The sequence below is a fragment of the Ceratotherium simum genome, chromosome 8 (genome assembly GCF_057802395.1).
Source record: "Ceratotherium simum simum isolate JZ-2026a chromosome 8, ASM5780239v1, whole genome shotgun sequence".
NCBI lineage: Eukaryota > Metazoa > Chordata > Mammalia > Perissodactyla > Rhinocerotidae > Ceratotherium > Ceratotherium simum.
In genome coordinates this window covers 29,534,411-29,562,015 of record NC_141907.1, presented here as the reverse complement: position 1 = coordinate 29,562,015, position 27,605 = coordinate 29,534,411, and the positions used below count along the sequence as shown (strand labels likewise).

At 36.8% G+C, this 27,605-nt stretch overlaps 2 long non-coding RNA genes across 2 annotated transcripts in view; one reads left to right on the top strand and one right to left on the bottom strand.

The window, feature by feature from the left end:
* Positions 1–27,605, top strand: part of LOC147916421 (uncharacterized) — an 87,141-nt gene that overhangs the window by 58,327 nt on the left and 1,209 nt on the right. The window lies entirely within an intron of this gene.
* LOC147916420 (uncharacterized) overlaps positions 11,272–27,605 on the bottom strand; it is a 33,103-nt gene continuing 16,769 nt past the window's right edge. Inside the window, exons 2-3 of the long non-coding RNA XR_015552901.1 lie at positions 14,278–14,439; positions 11,272–11,596 (exon numbers count right to left, since the gene is read on the bottom strand). This is a non-coding gene — a long non-coding RNA (uncharacterized LOC147916420). The remainder of the gene's footprint in view (positions 11,597–14,277; positions 14,440–27,605) is intronic.

Sequence of the window (27,605 nt, the reverse complement as noted above, 5' to 3'; positions counted from 1 at the left end):
AGACCTAACTAAATGTAGCTGAAATGATAAACTTATTATTTTAAAAAGAAGAAATTGAAAAAAGAGTTGATAAATTCAGTGCCACCATGATATCTTCCAGGGTTTGATCCATCCTTCTGCTCTGCCATTTTCCATATGTAGATGTTATGGATTGAATGGTGTCCCTTAAAAAGATGTGTTAAAGGCCTAACCCCTGGTGCCTATTAATGTGGCTTTATTTGGAAATGAGTCTTTATAAATGTAATCAGGTTAAGAGGAGGTCATACTGAATTAGTGTGGACCTTACTCCAATATAACTAGTGTCCTTATAAGAAGAGGTGAAGAGACACTGACACACACAAAGAGGAGAATGTCGTGTGAAGGCACAGACACACAGATATAAGGAAAAGACCATGTGACACAGAGGCAGAGATTGGAATCATGCAGCTGCAAGCCAGGGAATGTCAAAGATTGCCTGCAATATCCAGAAGCTAGGAAGAGGCAAGGAAAGATCCTTTCCTGGAGTCTTCAGAGAGATCGTATGTCATATAAGGTTTAAAGATCCTTTAGGTGGTGGAACACAACACAGTGATATTTGGATAGCTAAAGGCAGAGCACTTTGTTACTCATCACTCCTATGAAAGAAGGCTGTTGTGACTTTGTGAAATTAATCTTTGTTAAGTAGGACCCCAGGGTGTCAGAGGGTGAGCCAGGATTCAAGAAAAGACCACGAGGAAATTGAAATGGAGAAGTTTATCACTCACAACTGCACAGCAGCCTCAAGAGACCACACAGGAGGTCGAGGCAGGGTGCAGGCCGAAAAAGTGGGGGCAGGACCTGGGACACACGCTTTTATTAGGATCCACAGATGGAGTACTTTGGAGTTACTGGGGCTGAGGCTGGATTGGTCAGTTCAAACCAAAATGACCAGCAGAGGGTGGGAGAGTGTCTTATCTAAGAGGTGCACAAGGAGAAGGTCCTGGGAGGTGGAGGAGACTGCTTATCACAAGTCGGTTGTATTTATATCAGAAACTTACATTTAGTCGTGACTCTGCAGCTGTTATCTAGGGCATACGCTTGTGGGAGGGGCTGGTGTCAGTTAAGGCCCCTGCAGGCCACTTGATCACACAAAATGGATGCCAAAGCAACAATATTTGTGGAGTAGTTTAGTTAAAGAGGAACATCTGCTTCTATGCCTCTTCATTTATTAGTGGATAATCCTTTTACTGAACTCTTGTATTAGTCCACTAGGGCTGTCAACAGATTGGGTGACATAACAACAGAAATTTATTTCTCACAGTTCTGGAGTGTGGATGTGGCAGATCAAGGTATTAGCAGGTTTGGTTTCTCCTGAGGCCCCTCTCCTTAGCTTGCAGAGGTTAGCCTTCTCTCTGTGTCCTCATATGGCCCTTTCTCTGTGCACTTGAATCCCTGGTGTCTCTTCTTAAAAGGAAACCAGTTTTATTGAATTAGAGCCCACCCTCATGACCTCATTCAACCTTAATTACTTCTTTAAAGGCCCTATCCCCAAATACAGTTGCACTGGGGGTTAGGGCTTCAACATATGAATTTTGAAGGGGGAGGGGAAATCATAACATAATCCATTACAACTCCTGGGTAGATTGTTTTCATTTCTAATTGCCCAGGGTTTGGTAATATGCCAATTCTAACTACTGGCAAGACAAAAGAGAACTTCATGGTTAGTTTACTCCAACAAGATTTATCTCTTAGATTGGGAAGGGGATTAACTTTCTTGAACATATATAGGGGTGTATATTTCAACAAAATGGGAATTCTATCTGCAAGGAAGTAGAGAGGGTGGCCTTGTAATGACAGTAAGCCATCACACGTAATCTTCAAGACCTTCCATAACCTTGTTCCTTACTTTCTCCTTAGATTCACATACTTCCGCTTCTTGCCTTGCTCTCTAAACTCTAGTCAAAAGACCTTTTTTTTTTCTTTTGAGTTCATCACACTATCTATACCTTTAATGCCTTTATTTTAGTTGTTCCATCCAATTGGAATCTTGTCCTCCTTACATACGTCTTTACGTAGCTCACTAATTTCTATGCTTTAGGTCTCAGTTTAAATGACATATCGTTGGAAGGCCTGACTTTTCATATATCACATATATTTCTCACATATCATTTTGTATTTTTTAAACATTTTATCACACTTGTATTATTTAGACAATATTGTCTTCCATACTAGAACCAAAAAGTCCATGATAAGCATGTCCTTATCTGTCTTACTGATTTTTCCAACATGGTGCTTGACCCTCAGTAAATATTGGTTGACTGATTTAATGCATAAAAACGAGAAACAGGAATATTAAAAGATAATTTTGATATTGAGTTTCAGTATTGGAAAATGGTTTAATCCATTATCTGAATTGTGGAAGACAAGAAGTAAACAAAGATTATTTATAGGGACAGTGGAAAGTGTCACCTTTGGTACACTAGTAAGTAACATTCAGTTAGAAATATATTTTAATGACTTAAATATATAAAATAATGTAAAGGAATATTTTTTAATACTCTGCCTATGTATCGTTTAAATTTGGTAAATAAATGACCAGTTTGATTAAACTGCAAATTTAAATTGTAAAAACATAATGCCAACAGCAGCACATCTTTTATGAATTTTCTTACTTTTAAATTAGACTTTTTTTTCCTAAAATTAAAATCTACAATGTGACATATACTAGTGAATCTACTAAAATGGATAACATTTCAGACAAGTCTAGCTTTCCTTAATAAAGACAATAATAAAGCATTACAATAACCTGCAAATGCTTAAAGATATTACTCTCTCTTGTTAGGACAAGCAGTTTCCGAACAGTCTCAGTGTAATGTAATAATTGCTAATGGATAGAACATTTTCTGGACTTAAACTTTAATTTTCAGCTGTTTCATAGAAATAAAAGTTTATTCTTTGCTTTTCTGGGTTGTAAAAGATCCAGGGAGGTGGTCTTGCAATGATTTCTTCGCCAGGGGCTTATAAGACTTTACTTATGGGGACCTTCAAAGAATATAACATCAGCTAAGGTTTCAAGAAAGATTTTATGGCTTCCATGATCTTTAACTCTTGTCGTAGTAGCTTAAAATGTTGAAAGAAAGAAGGTGAGATGAAGCAGAGGAGACAGATGGTACGTGGGGAGAAAAGAGCACAAGGAACAGAGCTACTGCAAGAAAGTAAATGGCTCTGGAAAAAATGCTGAGAAATTTATGTGGTGCTGTGTGAACTTTTACCTTAACTCTTTTTTTTTTTTTTTTCCATAAGCGTATTTTTTTTATTGATGTTTTAATAGTTTTTAACATTGTGAAATTTTGGGTTGTACATTTTTGTTTGTCCATCATCCATCACCGTATATATGTCTCCCTTCACCCCTTGTGCCCACCCCCCACCTCCATAGCCCCTGGTAACCACAATACAGTTTTCTCTGTCCATGTGTTGGTTTATATTCCACATGTGAGTGAGATCATACCTTAACTCTTAATGTGAGAAGGAAACACAACCATTGGCCTCATTGCATTGATTTTGAACCTATAGACAGCGTGTGTTCTGAATGTGTATTTATACATTAATGACTGCATTTTCATTTATTCATTACAAAGACAGAATCTTTAATGATATTTTTTACCATAATCAAAATAAAAAAGATGTATATTTCAGTATTTTTTGGTGGTTGATTAAGAGCCATTTGAAAGTTGCTAAAAAGTTTCTCTCTCTAAAAGTGAAAATGTTTGCGGTAGAATTTCTTTATTTTGAGAAAAATCCCTATGCTAGGCTAAAGTTCCACATGTTTTTGAGGAAATATGAAGCAGCTCCAGATTAAGGTGCTAAATGTTTCATTATTAATGTAAACCTGGTACCTCCTTACTAGGACCACCTCTATCCTTGCATAATTAGATAATTACTCCCCCCATATGCCCTTGTGTTTTGTGTACATGTGTATGTGAGTGTGTGTTTGTGTTTATATTTCAAGCAAAAGTTATCTATAGGAAATGGGGAGCAGAAAGTGTCTGGAGAGTTTAAAGGGCAGATCTTTCTCTGACGCTGATATAGAGGTGTAAAGAGAAACAGGGCAGGCCGTGCCAAAGTCCATTTGAACAGAAACTCAGCATGTGAATAAGCCAGATTTGTGACATGAACTGTTGATTATTATCATTACCATGTTTAGGTTGTGGAAGTCCAGCTCACATTTGTAATAAAACACTATAGGAAGAGGAGTAGCCCTGAGAAGAAACTTGTGTGAGGTGACAAAATACTCCCCAAACTTCTGGGGCAGCAGCATTGTGCTGTGAAGACAACTGAGTTAAAAGAAGTCAGAAGGATAGAATTGTGGCACATGTCAGAATTCCTCATGAGTTCTCAAAAATTTGCTGGAGAAGATAATTGAATTTAAGTGTTAGATTTTTGTATGGTCATTTGATGTCATCTCTGACTATTGTTATTTGGTTACCAAAGAGAACCATATATATTCAGGAATAAAAGAGAAATATATCTCTATGTCTGTCTCTGTCTCTATCTATCTAGCAAATAGTCCATTTGGAGTAGCCTTATAATGATATAGATTATTCTAGAGACATCAAATTTCAAGGCTGAAATGGAATTTAAAGGCCAAATAGTCTAATCAACTCTCAGATGTTTGATTGGATCCCTTCTCTGATGGCTTGGTCGAGTGGTTATCAACCCCCACGTTGTCAGGGATCTCATTACCTATTGAGGAAATATATTCAATTCACTGATGACACTGAATATTACACATTGACACCAGATCTGTCTTCTTGAGTGTCCACCTATTTGTCCTACCACCTAGGGCCATGCAGAGATATTATTTGTTGTTATTTGAAATGACCTATCATGACCCACTTCTCTTCAATAGGCTATATATCTTGAATTTCCCAAACTATTCTTCATGGTACAGCGTACTCTCTTCATTTAGTTTACAACATCACACTTTTACCTGCTTATCGAATTCCTATTTTTGAATGCTGGATGTAGCGGGACAAAAGAAGCCATGCACAAATAAAACCATGCTAATCTTATCAGGGCTTTTGTAATCACATTTTGATTAAAATAATACAATATAGTAATAACATATTTAGAAACATGTATGATAATTTGAAGGGGTGACTCTCGGTGCTCTTGTGTACTTGTCAAATTTTAATTACTATATGCCAAGAACTGTGTTGTTTTATCTGCGTTTGCAATCAATTCTATGACTTTAGTATTATGATTATTATCCGCATTTTAGGGATGAGCAAATTAAGGATAAGTGGAGTTATATAATTTCCCCAAATTTACATGGCTATAGAATAAGCCAGATTTCAAAGGGTGATCTTTTTGGTTCCAAAACCCTTTCCCAAAATGTCTATACAAATCTGTTGGAGAGTGAGATAATGGTGCCAAGTGCAGCCAGCAATCTCAGTGGGTCCTGATCGTGATTTTAGTTATGCTGGGGCTAGGGGTGTAGTCATCCATACGCTTTAGACAATGCCTGACTTATTGATGCTAGCCTCAAATACCTTGGCATTAGTATGCAGAGTTTTATGGTAGCAACATCATACTTTACAACTGAGTGGAAGGTGTGTTTATGAACTCCACAGAAATCCATAGCTTGATAAATGAATTTGGGAAGCTTTTCAGGCTGCTAAAGCTCTTGTTGCCAATGGAGATAATTTGGCTGTTGGTCAGTTTGTAGTGCTTCTCCAAAAAACAACTATCAATACTAGCAACCTCATATGCAAAATTCACAAACTTTCAATGGTAGTGACAATACTGTGTGTTCTCTTGTTCAGGATATTTATGACAGTCTTCAGAGTCACGGAGAGTATAATATAGGGAGAAGGTGGATTAGTAATGACTTAGACTCATATAGAATGCAGCATGCACCAGACTTAGATTTCATACAAAGGCACAGCAAAAACCAGACTTGTCACCAGGACCCCTTACAGTGCCAATGCAATTGCCAGGAATTCATTGTACTTTTTCAGCAATGATAACAGCTGTTTGCACTGTTTTTTGTTTGTTGAGGGGCTCTGGTTGACTTAGCCATATAAACGATCTTTTAGAACACTTCATAACACATTTTAGAGACAGTGGTGCTTTAGGAACAGGGGGCATTATCCACTTTAGTTCTTCTACCTGCACTTTTTGTTCAATTTAATCAACATATATTTGTTTCTGTAATTATTCATTCAACAAGTGTGTATTTTGGGACTTAAATAAAATACTTGAGATAATACACTAAATAAGTTAGTTCCTATCCTTGAGGAGCTTACAGTCAACTCTAGGAGAAAAACAACTATATTTGTAGGGGCACTTTTAACTGCAATCAACAAATTTGTTTTTTATAATTTGTTTGATGTGTCTCATGGAATTCAAGTTTGCAATTGTTGCTGAAACTTAGGAACAAGAGGAATTAGGTATTGTTAGAACTCACTGTCTCTGGACTCTTCTCTGCATATGTTTTGTTTGTCTTCCTCCCTCTCCATCAGTCTGGGTCTCCATCTTGCTCTTCCTTCTATCTCTCTAATTTATCTTATTACTTTATATGGGGGGGGGTCATCAAACTATTTTTGTAAATGGCTAGATAGTAAATATTTGAGGCTTTGTGGGTCATGTGATCTCTGTGGCATGAAAACAACCATGGAAAATATAGAAATGAGTAAATGTAGCTGTGTTATAATGAAACTTTATTTATGGACACTGAAATTCTAATTTCATATAATTTTTACTTGACATGACTTTCTTTATTCTTTTGATTTGCAACAACTTTCTTAAAGTTTCAACAATTTAAACATGTACAAACTATTCTAGTTCATGGGTCATACAAAAACAAGCCCATGGACCATACTCTGCCAACTCCTACTCAACATAGCAAAAAATATGGCAGCTGCCAGTTCATGAGCCTTATATCTTACAATATAGATCAAAATATTTTCTAAAATTGCTGACTAAAAATTCTTACTGATTATGGGTCAGCGGTTCAGGAACATGTACAAAATGACCTCACCTAGAACAAACATACAAAACAGGATATGAGCATGTGGGTATTGGTGGGAAAGATGGAGTGAGTTTCCAATTAAGTGGAAAGTCTGCCAAGGTGAATATTGTGTCAAGTTCAAAAACTAAATAGGCTATTTCAATATAGAGACTAGGAGAGATCACAATTAGGGAGGCACAAAGGAATCTTTTTTTTTTTTTTTTTCAATTGGCCTGGAAACAGCCAAAAAGGAAAAGAAGACATTAGCAGAAAGGTTGTGATGTGTAACCAGGGAAACTCTAGTGCTACCTGGTCAATAATCTGGAGTATAGATTGAGATGTGGCGTATGCTAAACATAAGCCTACAGAGAAAAGCGGAGAGCAGATCCTAACAGCCCTCCTATGCTATGCCTAGGAGTCTGGACTTTTTCCAAACTCATGGGGTTGTGGGTTAAATTGTGTCTCCACCAAAAACGTTGAAGTTCTAACCCTCAGCACCTGTGACCATGACCTTTTTTGGAAATGGGGTTTTTGTCGATGATCAAGTTAAGATGAGGTCATTAGGGTGGGCCCTAATCCAATATGACAGACAGTACTTATAAAAAGGAGAAATTTAGATACAGAGATAGACATGCATAGAGAGAAGACAATGTGAAGACACAGAGAGAAAGAATGTCATCTACAAGCCAAGGAACATCTGAGACTACCAATATCTAGAAAGTAGTCATGGAACAGATTCTCCCTTACAGCTCTCAGGAGAAACCAACCCTGATGACACCTTGATTTCAGACTTCTAACCTCCGGAACTGTGAGGCAATAAATTTCTGTTGTTTAAGTCTGCTAGTTTGTGCTGCTTTGTTATGGCAGTGCCAGGAAACTAATGCAGAGAGCAATAAAACAGAAGACACTATCTTCTGAATTTTTGCTTTATATAGGTCACTGATGTTGTTGGCAGCAAGAACAGTGGTATCAAGCTCCAAGGTTTAGATTAGAGGCAGCCATTTGAGATCCTTAAAGATAGAGAAGAAATGATTCAGCACCAAGTATCTGGGACAGGTATCAGAGGACCAGGCAGCACAACTCAAAACTGTTTACCTCAGCATTTTCTTCCCATTAGAATATGCTGGATTCTTGACTTTACTGAAAGCAGCAAGAGCAGAAGAGCAGTATTACTGTCAAGCTGTGTATTAGATTTTTATTAGTTCCATATTTAAGGAAAATGTAAACAGGCACCTTCAATATTTGTTTGTTTGTGGATGTCATTACTGTTTTTGTTGTTTTGTCTTCGGGGCTCTGCTTTTTTTGTTCCAATTCTCTTAATTTTCTTAAAAAATAATTGTGGACTTCAGAGTTATGGAGACAGATTGAAAAATAATACCTGTCATATGCACCCAGTATGGATGTCAACTTTTTCCTGAGGCCTGTCTCTTTGTGTGGCATGCACTGGCATTGCTTTCAAGGTAGATTTGATGTAAGTTCTAAGCACCAGAATTATGTTTACTTAATGACTGCCAACTTGAATCCATTCATGAAATAATTCAGAGTAACTGTATATCTGAAGGAGGTAACAGTGATCACAGCACCATCTTAAGGACTGAAAATATTAAAATTGTAGGGTGTCAAACTAGCTCCCAATAAATTTGTTCCTAAAAAACACAAAACCTATTACCTTGTAAATATTACCTGAAAAGATGATATAATTTTAAGGAAATTATTATATTTTGTTTCTCTAAAAGAATCTATTGATAATAGTAGGTTAGTTTCAACTGAAGATGAATAATATGTAAAAATTTGGGATGGAGTGCCATATCCATTAGATGAGGGGAAGGGACTAGAGAATTGTTCCCAAAGAGTCCTGTGCACACAGTGATCTGGCATCAACCTTCTCACTTCACAGATCAAATGGAATTAATTTAGAATACTAGATAAAGCAAAGGAGTCAGGGAAGGAAAGCCTGGATGCAGAAGGATTAGAGGCAATGTATTGTTTGTGAGGGTGAATATCTTCTGGCTGGGATGGGAAGAGGATTAGGCATAAAAGGGAGTCATGGGAAAATTGTTTTGTGGTTTGCAATAATAACTTGTGTGCAAATTTGGCTGCCAACAGTTCTTATTGTCTCTGTTTGTGATCTTCCCATCAAGTGGTGGAGTCTATTTTCCTTCCTTTTGGATCTGTAACTTGCCTTTGTCAATAGAATGTGGCAGAAGCAACATTGTGCGAGTAGTTCTGGGTTCAGCCCTTCAAAGACCTGTGAGCTTCTACTTATGCTCTCTTGCAATCTAGTTGTTATATTGTAAAGAAGTCCAGGCCTCTTTTCTGGAGAGAGAGACCATGTTGAAAGGCCCTGGAGGCATCATGCTGATGAGAGAGACCATGTAGAGGAGAATATAGGCACCTAGTCAACAATTAGCACTAAAGCTCCAGAGAAAGAGGCCTCCTTAAACCTTCCAGCCAGTCGTGTTCGGCTTGAGTGACCTCACCTCACATAGAGAATGGTGAGAAACAGTAAATCAATGTTGGTTTAAGCCACTAAGGTTTGGAATGATTTGTCGTGCAAAAAATCGTATTTCCTGTACTGAGGTTCAAGAATTATGACTAATTTCTTTCTGGCAGAGAGACTATTAATAGAAATGTAAGTGACTTGAGTAGAGATGGATAACAGAAAATCATGTTTTTTTCTCTTGAAAGGGAACTTCATAGCATAACAATTTTTACTTTTTATGCCCTCCTTACTTAGTCTGCCTAAGGGGAGGTGAAATGAATTAAATCTTGAGTGAGTGTGGAAGGAAAAATAAAGTGGTTTGTAGCCCAGTCTTTCCTTTCCTTTTTTCTTGGAACAAATCGTCTGTAGTTGTTCTCTTCTGCTCACCCATCTCTTAAGGGGATAATTCCCACCTGGCATGGCCTGTTCCTTTCTTGTATTACTGTAATTGGGTGAGTATATCTGCTAAATCTGAGGTTTGGTGTCAGAAAAACACTTTCTTGAATATATAAACCATATTCTACAGCGTCAACTCCATCAGTGAATAATTTGTTCCCATCCACCAGGTGTCTTGTTCAATTCCTCAGTCATTGAGAAGTTGGGTGGCGAAGAGGCATGCCACTTATTGGGCACGGCTTAAAGACTGATGCTCTTAACCTCAAATCTGAGAGCGATGTTTTAAAACTCATTTTATAAACAAAAGTTTTCTAACTCATTACTAATTCTTAACTACTTAATCAAGAATGTAGTTTTATAAAATATTGATATCCAGGTATTTGAAAATTATCTGCAGTGCCTAAATAAATCAGTTTGTACCTTACCTTTGAAGTGCATTTGGAATCACACTTTCTGATTATAGAGAAGGTCTCAGCCGTTCAAAAAAGGGTAAACTATGGCAAGCCATGTATCATTAAAAAGCAGATAATTTTGCAAGAAAGAAGGGCTTCGTGGTAAAATTGGATGCAACTATATGGAGTAGGAATCAGACCATCTCACTCTTGTATTGATTTTCTCTTTTCACTCATCTTTCATTCCATTCCTCAGTTTATTTAGCTAATCAGTGTAAAACTGTCTACCTCTCCAGGTGGTTGTGAACATGAAATGAATAATGAATAGATATACAGAAAACACTTCGAAAACAATCACAGATATTAAAATACAAAGTGTTATTTCAAATATTCTCACAAATATGTATTATTATGTCTTCCTGGAGGTTAGCTGTCTTTGGGCACACTCTAGGCTAAGTGAAACTTTGAAATATTTTCCTATTTCGGACCCAAGTAAACAACACAACAGATCCATCTGGAGTTAATATGAAAGTTGAGTCATGATCCTTACCAAATGCAATAGACCTTCCTGTAGTTGTCTTGCTGTCAGTTCAAATTTTTAAGTACTATATATATCCTGCTCTCTTAGACCTTATGGCCGCACGGTTGACCACTATTCCCTGATTAAAGCTAAAAACCACAGTGTACTTAACAGGTCATAAATCATCTCTTCATAAAGGTGCAGATTATAACAGGGGTACAACTTGATTTCTTTTATGGATGCCTGTTTCTGATTAGGCAAAACATACAACAGGTATGTTTTCCAAGCCTAACAGAATGCCTCTGGCTCACAAGGGTACAAGAAACATCTGTCATTTCCTTCTCAAACATCCATCAGGTTAAATTATTAAATCAACATGCATCATTTTGTATAATAGAACTAAAATCACTGTTATAGAACATAATTCTGGGATTGATTTTCCCAGCTTTGAAAATAAACAACTTGGCTTCACATTCATGGTTATGTAACAGCAGGAGATCATTATCTTGTGACAAAACTCTATTTTATTGACATTATCTCTAAATGATGCCTTGATGGGATATATAAAATTTAATATACATTCAATTTAGAAAGATTCCTTTCACATTATGCTGACATATATCTATTTTCTATTTATTTTACAGCCAACATTTGAATCCAAACATAATGTTTATTTCTGTGATGTTTACTTCTTGCTTAAGTCACTCAGCAAATATAATCCTGATGAAAATTTTGATCTAATACACAGACTTTGACACCAAATGGCTCGAGGATGAATCTTGACCCAGTAGTGTGACCTTGGACAGGATGCTTTCTCTCTGATTGAGTTTACTGATCTGTGAAATGGAGATAATAATAATAACGTGTAGTTTATATGATGTTGCCTAAATCGAATGAGTTCATACATTTAACGTGCTTAAAACAACGTCTGGCATAAAGTAAGAGCAATATGACCAACATTCATTTTATAGCATTCATCCCTTCATGCATTTTTTCTTTCTTTCTTGGTTCCGCGACATCGAGTACCATGTTTAAATCCTCTGAGCCTCTGTGCTAAAAGCACCTTCTACCTGTCAGTTGTTTGGGGTATTAGATGAGGCAATTATATTTTAAAATAGTATAGAAAAATATCTCTTACGTAGATGATTCAGGGCAGTTTTGAAGTTAACCCTTTAAAAAATTGGGGATTACGATACTACAGTATATCATGTATTGTAAAACATTACTTGAAAGTTTTTCCAAATTGACTGTGTATTGCTCTGTGCATTTTAATTTTTCTCCTCCAGTTACATTCTTTATCCTTCCTGATTCTGCTCTGTGCCCCAGAAGTCTGGCGTCTATGGACTGTATCAATCTGCACCTTTGCCCTATGGTTTCCTAGTGGGTTTGACATAAGGTGGGCATCAGTTGGAGATTAGAAGTCGAAAGTGAGGGTATGTATTACCTTGACTCTCTCTTTACCAGGTCACAGAGAACTGAGTGTATCTCTTTACTGAAGGCCACATTCCTGTTTGCTGGCCCTCTCTGAACATCTCTCCCTGTTCTGGTTCTGATAACTGCTGCTTCTCTTTGCCCATTTAGACCTAGAATTATAAGTCTCCAGCTCTTACCAGCCCAAGGAACTGCACTATCGCTTGCAAGTTTTCCCAATTCACCCTTGCGAAGACAACCTTTACTAAACTATCGTGAATTACCCAATTTGAGTGTGCCATCTGTTTTCCATCTAGATTCTCACACGTATACCCAAGTTTGAGCAGTAGAGTAAGCAGCCATATCTGAAGCATGTGAAATGTTAAGTGCTTCAGAGAGATGAATTTTATTGTTGTTGAAATTCTTTAGTGTGTTCAGCGTGGTAGCTGAAGTGCTTGTTTTATGTGTAATCATTTTGAAGATGTGAAAATATTTGTCACCCTCAATAATATAATTTTTTAAAAAGGGTTAAAAAGTATAGAGCCTTTTGGAAACATAAAGTCAGATTAGCATTCATTCAGATTTCACAAGGTAACTGAACATAGATTTGAATTGTAAAATAGCTGTAATTATCTTTTTAACAGAGGCAGTAACTCTCCTTGGCAACCAGCACTATAATTATAGGCATTGTGTTCAGGACAAACTTCCGTGTTTTTGACAGGCTAGAAGATGAAAAGTACACAAGGACTTCCTGTTGTTAGTTTCACTTTTTTGTCTCTTCACATCTCTTTAAATCTGAAACTATGACCCAAATGGGATTTAAACTTCATTATTCATGACATATTATCCCTATTAGAGGAATAAAGAAACTATGCCTTCGTGGAATAAGGCTGATTTTAGTGCTAGGATGCAATTTGTTGTTTGCATGATGATAATCTTTCTAAATAATAAAATGTGCCTAGATATTGTAATATTTTGTTAAGGCAAATAAATAATACCACAATATAATAATAATAAAAATGAAATAATTCTTAATAAGATGTAACACATCAAAGATATTGGGAATAACAAAGCATATCATAAAACTCAGGAAAAATACTAGAGCAGAAATTTATAAATGCATTTCGGTTTGAGATGCCATTTTTTGGCTTCTGATACATAGAAGTGGTCACCAGAGCAATTTTTGGTCATCCAAGCAATTTGGCCCCAGGGGCGTAAATATTCACACCAAAGAAAGCTGCAAACCAAGGAAACAAACTTCAGTGTCCCTGATTTTCAGATCCCCAATTTCTCTCACACCTCACCTTTCTAGTTGATCTCATACTTCCTAGCTCCCCTCTACAAATTTGGTAAATGCTAATGTGTTTATGTATACCAGGGAAAGACTTTGCTTAATCTCTTAAGAATACAAATAAGATTTAAAAAATGAGTGTATCGGGGCCGGCCCCATGGCTTAGTGGTTAAGTGCGTGCCCTCCGCTGCTGGCGGCCCGGGTTCGGATCCCGGGCGTGCACCGACGCACCGCTTCTCCGGCCATGCTGAGGCTGCGTCCCACATACAGCAACTAGAAGGATGTGCAACTATGACATACAACTATCTACTGGGGCCTTGGGGGGAAAAATAAATAAAATTATAAAAAAAATTTTAAAAAAATGAGTGTATCTATAAACTTCTTTCTTATTTTGACCTGAGATGAAAAGATTTATTGTAGCAACTAGCGGGGTATTTAGGTGATGGTATAGATATGCTGAGGAAATGAAGAAAGACGTAATTTGTTTCAGAAAAAAAATTAAAAAAAATAAAAAGTAATAAGAAGATTGGTTTAGTATGTCAAGGAGAAAGTTTAGTGGGAGGTAAAGGAAGTGTCCATGATGTTCCAGACACTTGATGTATTTTGTTACTTATTGTATAACTTAAAAAATTATATATTGAAAACATTATTATTATCATCTCATCTTCCATCCCATCTACTTTCACACAGGGGGAAATAGCCTCAAATTTAAAAGAGATAAAACAAAACCTGGCTCAGCTTCATGCAGCCTGCAATTGTTGCAATTCAGAAGGGTATGGGAGTGCTTAGTTAACTTGGAATACCATAACAACATACCATAGATTAGGTGGCTTACACAATAGAAATTTATTTCTCACAGTTCTGGAGGTTGGGAAGCCTAAGATCAAGGTGACGGCAAGGCAGGTTTCATTCTGAGGCCTCTTCTCTTGGCTTGTAGGTGGCCACCATCTCATTTTGCACTCACATGATCTCTTCTTTCTGTGTGAGTGGAGACAGAGAGCTCTGGTTTCTCTTCTTTTTATAAAGGCACTAATTTCATCATGGGGACCCCACCCTTGTGACATCATCTAACCCTATTTACTCCCTCAAGGCCCTACCTCCACATATCATCACATTGGGGATTAAGGCTTCAACATATGAATTTTGGAGGGACACAAACATTCAGTCTATAACAGAGAGGGTACTTTTTTATGTCAGTTAATCCATTGGTGTTCTGAATTGGGTGATAAAGGAAATTTACCCATGGGTGATTTTCTTTCTCCTCCTTCCTTCTTTCCTTCTTTGAGGTTCATGTGACTATGAGTAATTGTGAGTAAATGATGTGTTCCTGACCAGTTTCTTCCACAGGAAATATATGGTCATTCCTCATTTGATTTACAATTACCTTATTATTTTTTTCAAATAACGCAAAGAATTTACACGTATTTTCATAGTGTGTACTTTCACAGTGTATAATGGTTTTTCAAAATACTGAAAAAAGTTAAAATTATATCTCCAAATTCATATAGCTCTCAGAACTCATCTTACCTTTTTGAAAGCTCTGGGATAAGAATGAAAAAAAAAATAGTGTTGATTTTAGACTCACTTTCTGATCACTTCCTTTTTTACTGTAACTTTAAGTTTGTATGCATGTGTGTAGAAGTTCTTTGCTCTATGAGACTACGTATATTGAGAAATATTTATGTAACCCTTAAGGGAATGATAAAAGTGATTTAAAAAAAACAAGACTGAGACTTTTAGTAATACAAAGTAAAAAATATATATTTGGAAAAAAGTGAACAGTTAAGATATAAAGATAATTTATATTTTTAGGAGTAGATATGAAATTAATCAAAAGTATTTGAAGAAAAAGTGAGAGAGATATTGAGAGTTAGACTGACAATTAGAATAGTCACATGTAATTTCAGAGAACATAATTTTGAATTGAACAGAGGGATAGACAATCCAATACTTTTTAACCTATAATGTTTTATTTTATGGTCCTAGCTTTTCTTATTATTATGTTTTTAAACTAATTAAAAGTAGAAGGCTATTTGATTTGAATAAAGCAGCCTCTGCATGTCATATACAATGTGGGTCTTCAGGAAGTCCAGCAAGATAAAGTCAACTCTACTGGTATGTTTTGAGAGATTTGGTCAAGCTCTTCTTTCCATGCCAATTTTAGAAGGAAGCCAGCATGCATTTATCATCCTCCTATTAGAGTACTTCAGGCATATATCACAACCTAGTGAGATGAGATTTAAATTCGGTCAATGGCAAAAGAAAGTTGATTTGTTATATTAATTGGTGTCATGATAGTTTCTCTCTCCGAGGAAGAAGTCATAAAATATTTAAGAATTGTGACAATGCATATAACCAGATGAAGCTAAAATACAGGGCCCAACCCAATCAATTAAAAAGCAGAAGATTATTCCATCTGAAGAAAAACAAAACTATGCTATCAATCAATTAAATTTGTGAATAACTTGGTCTGGGGCCATATGGGACATTCTGTGACATTCCACAGAAGTTATAGAATAAGCTACAGTCTGTACCAGACATTACTTATAAGAAAAATGGTTAATTTATTATCATTTGAATTTAGTTGGACCCATCAGAAATCTTGATATTTACTTCCTTTAAGTCTCCTGTTAGCCCTGATATATAAAATCACACTTTGAAATGTGGTCCAGAGCACATGCAGACGTGCAGCAGGTTGAACTCAAGCAGCGTGTTATTGCACAAATGATTTTGGAAGTAACTGCTATGCAGACAAATAGACAATGGAGTCTACTGTAGAAACTAACATTCTCCCACAGCAGTGATTATTGAAATTTTGGGCTCATGAGTTACCTGATGCAGTGGATAGATATAGCTCCTTTGAGAGACATATGACAACCTGCTAATGGGCTTTGGTGAAACATTATCACCGAGAGACATCAAATAATCTGAGAACTGAAATATTTTCTTTGTCATAGGCATATTAGAGAGACATTGCAATAAGGATGGACCAGTTCAGCAAAGCTCACTGACAATGTGGAAATGGATTACAGGAATATGCCACCTGTATACCGTAACCACGGACAGATCACACATCTGCTTTGGGACAGACAGTTGAATCCCCAGAAAAATGGCCAGTTACTATTGATGAATAGTGTAAATCCTAAATATTCTCCGTGCTAAAATGAAGCCAGATACCTGGTTGACTGATGGAAGTCTGAAAATAAGGGATATAATGCCATTTAGAAATCTACTACTATTTGCCTGGCAGAAAGTATAATTTTGGTTGAGGAAAGAAAAGATAAATCTGCACAATGAGCAGAAATGAGGATGGTATAGCTGGTCCTGAAGGAAGAATTAGGCTCTCACTCCTAGGTTAATGTTTGGGTTTTGGCCAATGGCCTTATTGTATAGTCTGGAAATTGGGCCCTAGATAAATCGGACATTTAAGAACACTCCCATTTGAAAAATGCCATTATGGAAAGCTTTGTGGGAATCCTGAGGATGAATTAAGGTGGGCCTTGATGATGTTCATCATATGCTATCTCAGAAGGCAATTGTAATGCCAAGGCAAATAAGTTGATTTGGCCTCTGGAGATGGCTAATTGGGTATGTGAAATCAGGAGACATGGAAGTGTTCAAGCTATTTTGGATAAAATGATGACATATCCCCTTGTCAATGACTGAAGTTGCAAATGTAGTTAAAGATGTACAGAATGCCAATAGAAAAGAAGTCATCAAATATGACTGTGGTTGATAGATTTCAAAGAAGACATCTGATGAATCATACCTGCCCGTATTTAGCCCTCATTAGTCTTCTCCCACTTTGAACCTGGGGTGACCTGTGACTCACGTTGATCAATAGATAATAGAGGAGGTTGCCGTACTAGTTACATGTCTGGACTTCAAGAAGACAGGCAGCTTTCTGCTTCCCCCCTCTTGGAATGCTCACTTTCAGAAGCTCTGTGATAATACGTAAGAGGAATAACTATTCTGCTGAAGAGATTTTATGAAGAGATAATATGGAGAAGCCACTTAGAGAGGAGAGAGCTTGAGATTACATGAAGATGGGTAGAGCTTCAGTGGTCCCATCATCATAGTTGAGACTCCAGACACTTCCAGCACCAGCTGCCCTCTGGCTGCAGCTGCACGAGACACTCCCAGTGCAACTAGTGGGACAACTTTCCAGCATATCCCAGTGAATCCACTAAACTAGGAAAGATAAAAAATAAAAAATTGTTGTTTTAAGCCGCTAAGTTTTGAGGTGGTTTGTCATTTTGCAATCAATAATCAAAAGAATGGCTTCGAATAAGATTCCCAAAGCTATATGATGTAGTAAAGAATTTATAAGTTTACCTATAGAGGTAAGTGAAAATAAAGCTTAAATAGACAATAAGCCCAGGATGAAAAATATTTTGTAAATTGTTCTAAAAGCCCCAATTTATATAATATCTGGGGAGACTGATTAGCTAATAGAGAAATAAATTTAGTTTTGGAGTGTTGTACGCCTCTACTAACACCTATAAAATTTACAAGTGGGGTAAAGAGGAGACCAGAGAATAGTCTAATTGGTAACAGAATATTAAAAAACATTAAACAAAGCGCCAGCCCAGTGGCACAAGTGGTTAAGTGCACGTGTTCCCCTCTCGTGGCCCAGGGTTCGCTGGTTCAGATCCCAGCGTGCACCGATGCGCCACTTATTGAGCCATGCAGTGGCGGCATCCTATATAAGTGGAGGAAGATGGGCATAGATGCTAGCCCAGGGCCAGCCTTCCTCAGCAAAAAGAGGAGGATTGGCAGATGTTAGCTCAGGGCCGGTCTTCCTCACACACACAAAAAAAAATTAAGCATGTATGATCACAATAAACGTATATTATTTTTTAACTTATTGACTGATACAAATGATAATTATTGATAGTATTTTTTATGTCTATTATCATGCATTACATATGGTAGAAGTTGCTCTTATATAAATTTTAAGAAAATGTTAAGAAATATTAACAAAAGGATACTGGCAATGATCAGGAGGTGAACTTGGGGGAGGAGAAGGGTTAATAACTGATTCTTTCTCCTCTCATCTCCTTCTGGAATGCCAAAAGACTCTTGGTGAAATACCCCTTATAACACTGACTCAAGGAATTTATAGGAGGATATAAGATCCAAGGTAAATGAGAATCTGGCCAACACCTGAGTATTAGAGAAAGAACCTATACCTCAATATCAATTTTGACTATTGAGTAATGACTAACCGATATTGACCAATGCTCCTAAACCAGAGAATGTATTCCCAAGTATACTAGTTAGGAGTAAAAGCTGAAGGAAACCTAGATCTGATGACTTTCCTAAGCTGAGGTTGAACACACCTGATCGTCATCATCAATGTGACCATTCACATCCCAAGGATAGAATGATTTCAAGATATTCAGATGCTGAACCTGTTTCTATGCAGTTGCTATATACTCTATGTTGTTACTTGCTTTGTCTAATTTCTTCAAGCTAAGTAAATTTATTGCAGGAAGAAGTTATTGTGTCTCATGAATTTTATTGAAAATCTGAACCCAGGATTACTGAACCTAGGAAAATGGAGTGGTATTTGTAGTTAAAAATCATATTTTCTCATGGCAATAGGTAAAAGGGGCCTAGAGGTTGAGTGATTGCTTCTGTGCCTTACTCTAGTCTCTGATAAGGAGTGACTGGTCTTCTCCTGTCTTTGAGCGTCTAGTGATGACCACTCCTTGCCTTTTTTTGGGCAAGGCACTGACACCCACTGCTGAAGTCTGTAGCTGATCAAATTCACAGTTTGCTCTCTGTTGGCTCCAGTTCTTAGTGAGCTCACCTAGTGTGGCTTTAGACATTATTGCATTCAGCACTGCAAGATCTATCATGTGGTACATTTAATAGTCCTCAATTGCTCTACAGGGTACCCCTCCTTTGCCTCATGACATCTGGGATGCAACAAAGGGCTCTGCCCTTCTCTAAAATGCTTGAAATTTTCCAGTTTTGTGTCCTTGTAAGTGAAACAATCCCCACGTGGATCTGGTTATTTCTAGTTTCTGCTGGCTTCAGAGTTTCTGCCCAGACAGGGAATCTATGACACATTTCTCAGTTCCTGTCCTTTTCCTTCTGAATTCTCCTTCAGATAATCCAAATCAAAAGCCTATCTTTGTTTCTTCTTGCTTGGAAGAGAATTTTCTTATATCTTGTGCTTTTCCTTTTCAAAGTGCTACCCAGCTTCTCCCTTAATTGGGACCATGATTGAATTCCGAAATTAGGGAATTCATTCATTCTACATCAAGCAAAATCAATATCTACTGTGAGCCATGCTTTATTCTAGATGCTGGGGTTATAGTTGTGAATAAGTTAGATAACATCACGGATCTCACTGAACTTATCATTTAGTGAGGGGAAACAGAAAAAGAAAAGAGTATAGAGACAAGAAAATTGCAGAAATTGATGAAAGTTAGAAAGACAATAAAACAATATGGTGGGTGATAACTTAGATTGGGTGACCAGAGTAGACCATACTGAGGAGGTACATTTGAGCAGACATCTGAATGAAAGAGTAATAGAGTGAGACCTGCAGGGATGACAGAACAGGGTATTCAAGTGAGGAAATAGTGAGGACAAAGGCTCTGGTTAAGAAATATTCAGAAGGCCCATGAAGCAAGGGAATAAAGAAACGCTGGGAGAAGAGTAGATTAGGTCAAAGAACTCAGTAGGAAGCAAGTCACGTAGGAAGTTTTTACCATGATGAAATATTTGGATTTGAGTTCATACGCAAAGTGAAAGTTTTAGAAGATTCCAATCAGAGATGTGACATTATCTGATTTACATTTTTCAAAGGTATCTCTGGGCTTCTTTGGCATTCTATGTAGAGAGTGTAGCAGGGTAAATAGAGCAAGCAGAGAGATCTGTTCTGAAGTGATTTCTAAAATCTACATGAAAAGTGGTGATGTATGGAGAGAAAATAATATCTGTGGGATATCTTTTTGAGGTAGAGCCTGTAGGACTTACTAATGGGTTGATTGCAATGCAAGAGGGAAAAGAGGAAAGTAAGAATGAGTCTACATTTTTGGTTTGAACAAATAGATAAATGGTGGCTCCATTTACGGAGATGAGTAAGATAGGAAAATAACAATTTGGGCAAGGGTGGTAGGAGAAGAGGGAGAATTGTTTTTTTTCTATGTTAAATTTGAGGTTTCTTCTTAGACATCCAACCAGTGGAGATAACAAGAAGTTGTTTAGTATATTAGTTTGAATCTTAATGAAGAGTTCCAGGTTGAGAGTCACCAGTAATTTTAGTATTTAAAGCTGTCATAAAATAAGGTCGCATGGAAAGAGATGGCCTAAGATCTACCTCTGGAATACTAAAACATTTAAAATTTGAGTAGAGGAGGAGATGGAGAAGACAAGTGGTTAGTGACCTAAGAGGAAACATAGGAGGGTGTGTTGGCATGGAGGACAAGTGAAGAAAGCATTTCAGGAAGTAGGGAGTGATCAATTGTGTAGAATGCTCCTGAGATGTAGAGTAAGATGAGGAGGTATATGTAAAGATATCTTATATCTTTACCCTGGTTTAACCTTCTAGATCCACACTCTATCCTTCTCTTGCCTTCATTCTATCCCAGACGGCTAATAGTGTGGACTAATCAAGAGCTTCCTTGATCTCTAGCTTTTGTCAACTCAGCTAATTGGGATCTCCAGCAGGAGATCTGATGGAGAGAGGAGAGTAAAGTTGTGGTGTTTATTCTCTCCCTGTTTTTGAAGGCTTGCCTTCGGCTGGCTATTCCTCAAGAAGACATAGCTCCTCTCTAGTTGGCCCCTTCCTTTCTAATTAGTAAATATATCCTTCCTTCCTCATTCCAGGGTTAGAGTCAATAACAGCTCCACTGTTAACCTTTGGTGCTATTTTATCCTTGTGGTTTCTCTAGAGTCTTCCCATAGTTTGTAAATAAACCTTGTATTCAACCTTCCTTGAATTATACTAATTTTATTATGTTATTTGTTTCCTGTTGCAACCCTGAGTGAGACAGTGCATGAAAATGACATTGGATTGCAGTATGAATCTGTAATTGTTCTTGACAAGAATAGTTTCAGCTGCATGAGGATTGTTGGAACCTATATGGAGTATGTGCGTAGGTAAAATGATGTGAAGAATTAGAAACAGCAACAATAGACCATATTTTTTAGGATGTTTTGCTGTAAAAGGGGCAGGACATTGGGATGGTTTCTGAAGAAAATGGCATGTAGTAAAGGAAACATTACTGAGAATGAAACAAACTAAACAGAATTTCAAAAATATCCTTATAGTGAGAAATTTTTGTATATGGTATCCAGTTATGTTGCCTTCTTATAGAAAAGAAACTGACTTTGGGAATCTAAGAGGGATCAAGAGGATGTCCCGCGTGAGCACTGGGGAGAGAAAGAAGAAACTCTGCTTCTTAGTTCAGTTCTGCTGCTTTATATTAGAACAAGTAGAAAACAAAGGCGGAGGAAGGGACCTTGGAGACTATAATTTTCCTAGATGTTCATGGTAGGAAAAAAAGCAGGGGTTAGGAGAGAGGCCCTGTTCATTGATTTCCCTTTCTGAAAGTTGTATTTTGCAAAACTATTCAAATGTTGCACGTCTTTGGAACATGAGCTTTAAAGGAGAGGATGCACTTGAATAGTTCTAAATATATTTTTTCATTTATTTTATAAATAATATACCTTAGTTTTTAAGATAAAATTAATTACACATGAAAATAACAGCTAATTCAGACATTAGAAGTCGCTTTCAATTTCTTAAAATCTATGCTTACAGCAATTTGCAGTTTGTCTTGTAAGCAAAGGTGTTGGTGTAAGATACTTCTGTGGGAAAAATGAGAGAAATGGAGCTGCTGTGAGATCAAGAACGCCTGGGAAAACAGGGTCATGGAGATATAATTGCTGAGACTCACCCCTTAGGTCTCATTTATTTATTTTCCCAAGGAAATACATAAGAGGCTTTAAAGAGGAGAGAAAAATACAGCTGAGAGTAGAGAAACCAAGCAGGTCTAAAGTTTAAAGTGTAGTCGATAAAAAAGAACAACCCCCTTAAGCTTTCTGCCTTGTCAAACAATGATCACAATGATCTTGACCCTCTTCGCAGGTCTCTGTGACTAGAACAGTTCTGTGAGATGCCTCATTTAGTTTACGAGAGCTGGAAATGGCATGCTACGATGTTGTATTACATCCAAAGTAGCTACTCATTTTCATGATACATTTGATGGATTCAGCTGAATAATTAAATTGGATTACTGCACAGCAAAAATCAAGTTTTAGCAACATATTTATGTCATTAACCTATTATTAATGAGTTTTTCCCTGTATGAGAATTACATAATGAAATATAGATAACAAATGCAACCTATCTAGGCCAAATATTGAAGCTATAATGCTACAAGATTCTGAAGATTGACAAAAAAGTATAGTTTTTAATCATATAGCCACATATCTCCAAGTTGATAAGAAGCTAGAATTTGAAAATGTATTGAAAAATGTATGAGGGCCGGCCCCGTGGCTTAGCGGTTAAGAGTGCACGCTCCGCTGCTGGCGGCCCGGGTTTGGATCCCGGGCGCGCACCGACGCACCGCTTCTGCGGCCATACTGAGGCCGCATCCCACATACAGCAACTAGAAGGATGTGCAGCTATGACACACAACTATCTACTGGGGCTTTAGGGGGAGAATAAATAAATAAATCTTTAAAAAAAAAAAAAAGAAAAACGTATGAAATTATATTATGTTCTAAAAATGTTAAGCTATTATTTATAAATATGTATTTAAGCTGACTAATTATTTGTCTAGTGGTGGTGGCTTCTATTTGAACCAATAATAACAAAAAATCTGAACAAAGAGTTTATAATAATGCAGTTTTAAAAATTTGTGTCAGAGTCTGTTTAATTGTCAACTATGTTGTGACTCCAGCAGGTTTGCTGACCATAACAAATATTCAAAATCCATAACGTTTGCTTAAGAACGTAGAGTAGTATTTCAGCTTAATAGTCTTATTTATTTCTTTCCAAGGGGTGGCACAATAATAATCAGATAAGAGAGCAATAATTACTGCACATAAGGAAATTGCACTTTTATAACAATTAGAAACACAGATAAACATAAAAGGCAAAATGCAATACATCAAAGGTAACTGATTAGAATTAACATTAATTAATACAAAAAACTCATCACTCTGTTAGAGTTTGATTCCTCAAACTCTGTGGATGGCAGTTCTGTTTTCTTAAGTTCAAAATCTGTTAAGGAAAAAAAAAGATTATGGCAGATAAAAAACAAAATAGAATGTTTATTACCAATAAAGCTAAGAATGTAAATTAGGTGTACCCCAACAATGTCTTAACGCTAAACTTCAGTGTTAGACCTACCCATCTACTAGGTTAGAAGAAGCTCTATGCTACCACCTGTTATCTTCCTACTGGGGACCTGAGCTCTTAAAATTTAGAGCACAGAGATTCAAAGTAGAAGACAAGCTTCCACTGGCAACTGGCTCTTAAGGGGAAGGAAAAGTTGTCTGGTGGAGAGAGACATTACCAGTTCCTGAATAAGAACTCACCAATACAATTAGTTATTTTACCTCCTCCTAGAGGAGAGAGTAAAGAGGCAGGGTATTTAAGACAGAGTTACCTTACAGCTGCATGCTTTTTTTCAAGAATGTCTGGATATGTGGTGCTGAACCTTAGCTAAGATTAAGGTGAGATGGGCTAGCTAGTGATTTATGAAGTTCTATGTAAAGTTCAAAATTCCACTGGAGCCACCTAGGGCTAGCTTTTCTATATTGTTTAAAGATGTGTAGGTTAATGGCTTACCTCCTTTAACTAGCTACACAGCCTAGCTTGACTGTATGACCAGTGAGATATTAAAGATGCCACCAGAGACTTTTTCTTAGACGTCCATGAAACCAGAATTTCTCACACATTTTTTTGATAGTTTGTAATCAAAAGATGAAGTACATCTTCATAGTTGAGAAAGGATTCTGGGAAGCTGCATGTGGAAGACTCTTTGGCCCCTGATATTTGCTTATGCTTTCTTCTCTGTGTCTGTGGCATATGCTTTGCGTTTATTACAGCCTTATGTGAAGTACAATCTGAGGAGTCTAATGAATCCTCTCAATTACCCAACTCTGTATATTTGGTACAATTACACTATCTTGAGGAACTCAACATTTTAGGTCTATAAACATATACGTATATATAAATAGATACTCACAATATACTCAAGAAATAAGATCTCAGTATGTTTAGTGGATAAACCAACATTGACTGAAACATTCTGAAAAAAAATGAGCTAAATTGGCACAAGTCTAGGATTCCTACAACAAGTTAAATTTACCTTTAAAGAGAGACATACTAAAAAAAAAAAAAAAACTTATTGGCCAATATTGGCCTCTTAGAAAGGAGGGAGAGAAAAGATGACAAGTGGCCGGTATACATAACAAAACTTTATCAAATAGGATTAAAAACACACAAAAACAAAAAAAAAGAAAAGCAAAAAACCCCTTAACTGATAGTTAGACACCATGCTAGAGAGGAAAGAGTGAAGATGGGAAAGAACATGCACGCGACCCAAGAGGGACGATGAAGTATGATCCAGATGGAAGTAGAGCTAGCTCAAGAGCAATGGTCCAGGATCTTGGCCGCAGAAGCATGAGAAATGAACTTATGGGAAACTCTAGCTCCTACCTCATGGGAATTTATAAATCCCTTATGGGAATTTAGTTGCTCTCTAAGTAAGAAACTTCCATGAATAAATAAAAAGTAGCTGCATTCAATGATGCAGTTAGTCAGAATTTAAAACCTATTAAACTTAGGATTGCAATGGTGGGCGGAAGATGAGCATTAAACCCTTGTGATATGAAACAAGGCATATGCATATGCTTACTAGAGACTTTGAACCCAAACTAAACCAGGTCTTGGCCACTGATATCCCAAACCATGACACTTGGTACATGGTCTGAGGCCACATTTGTTGGGAAGGCTGAGGAAGATTTTATTTTAAAATATTGTAGTTGTAACTGATTTTTTTAATGATCTTAATCTAAATAATAATTCAACTGCTATTTTATGTAATGCTGGTATAATTGGCAAGATTACCTTGATTGATTTTAGCAAAACTTACAATACTGCTAAAGATGACTAAATATATTGAAATATTGAACTAAAATTCCCATAAGGTGTCTTCCAATGGAAGCTGATTGGACAGCGTAGGAACTAGATTTGTTTAATAATGAATTAACTATTATATTGAATCAATCTATTGATACCTTCCATCAAGTTCAAATTTTGGTGATAGCAGGAGGTAAAAGAGTTGCCAACTAGTGGATCATTGCAATCAAGTTTGTTCAGTTTGTTAAACTGAAACGTTTTTTAAAGTAATACCTAAACTTCATTGGATGAAACAAATCATTATTATTTTGATGTTTGTCCTTTTGCTTTTTCTGTTTCTGGTTAATACACAACTTGGCTTGGCTACATACCAGTGGACTACAACAATAATCTCACTGGAAACCTTCTCTGGATCCCTAGAAGCCAAGATATCTTGCACATATTTTTGTGCTTTATAGTTTGAAGATGAAGCACATTTTGTGTGACTGAGCAGGAACCCTGGGGAGTTGTGCCTGGAAGTCTCTTAGGCCCCTCGATGCTTGCTTGTGCTTTCTTTCTCCTACACAACCATATTCTTTACATTATTAAAGTCTTAACATGCACATTCTCTGAGAAGTTTTCTGAGTGTCTTCAATCATTAGACTTTATACAATCAATGCATAAGAAAAGGCCAGAAGTGTTCTGCTGTTGGCTTTACCTAAGTACGGATGTGCTCAACATTCTCTAGCTCTTTGTTCTTAAACACCTGGGCTTAACCTTTAAGGCTATGGTCAATCAGAGGAATAATGAGGAGATCAGCAGTCTATCAGGACAGCCCTGTCCTCACCTTCATGAAGCTTTCTCCCTATTTTTGACTGTACTCCTTTTGGATATTCTTGGAACCTCTTGTGGATTGCATAGATCTTACCTCTAGATGTTTTGAAATGTAAGTGCATATGTATATTTTTAAATAACTCCAAGGGCACTCTACCTAACTTCAAAATTCAGTTTTTAAGTTATTTTCTGGTTCAATACAACCCATCAGAGTTTTGGAATGAGATTTTCTGGAATCCTAAACATATTCCAAGAACAAAATTTTAACAATAAGTTGCTCCATTTTGTATGAATGAATATAAATATAAAGTCCTACCAACTTTGAATTTCCTGGTAATAAATTAAAGTTCTGTTATTAAATCCCCTGTACTTAAATTTCATATTATTAGTAAATCTAAAAAGTAAAACAATTTTAATGTCCAAAATCAAATTATTTTTTGTTTGTACATTCAGGGAAATCAAATTGCCATATTCACCCTTTTCAATCACTTTTCTATAGGGTATTAGGTAGAGGGGCTCTTGATGGTTGTGTAGAGTTAGTTTTCTGTAAATATTTTCAGCTTGGTGTGTCTCATTGGTTGAAGCATAACACTTACTACGAGGGAAAAATGGGTTAATTGGCATCCTACCTTCTCAATACAGATCTTGAAACCAATAAGATTTAAAAGTTTGATTCTGGAAGGAAGCACTCATAGGAGGTGTTACCCAGGAGACATGGAGAGGGCTTAGAAATTTTAATATGTTAGCTACATTTATTCAAGTAACAGGGACCAATGGCGGAGGTCCATTAACCAGGTTGTTTAGTCTAATTCTGCAAGAGGAAAAAGGAATTCAATAACAGGCAAGAAATTCTTAGGGAAAATGTCTCTTTTTGTACAATTGGGAATGATATGTTTTTCTTCAAAAGCGTTCTATAAACATTTAATGACACTCAATTTATGTACTTAAAAGTAAAAAATGACTTTCTGCCTCCAAGTTACTCACAATAATAAGAGAAACAAGCACACAAAGAAATGATTACAGGAGAAAAAAATACCTTGAGTGCTCTGGGAGCCCAAAGAAAACCAAACACCAGCTAGGTGGGTAATTGCATATTAATTTGAGATGGTCCTTAACTAATGCATAGGTTTTGACAGGTGAAAAATTTTGGTAGGGGCAAAGAATGTTCCTGATAATTACTATGAACCACAGGCAAAATGTAGATCTACATTCCAGA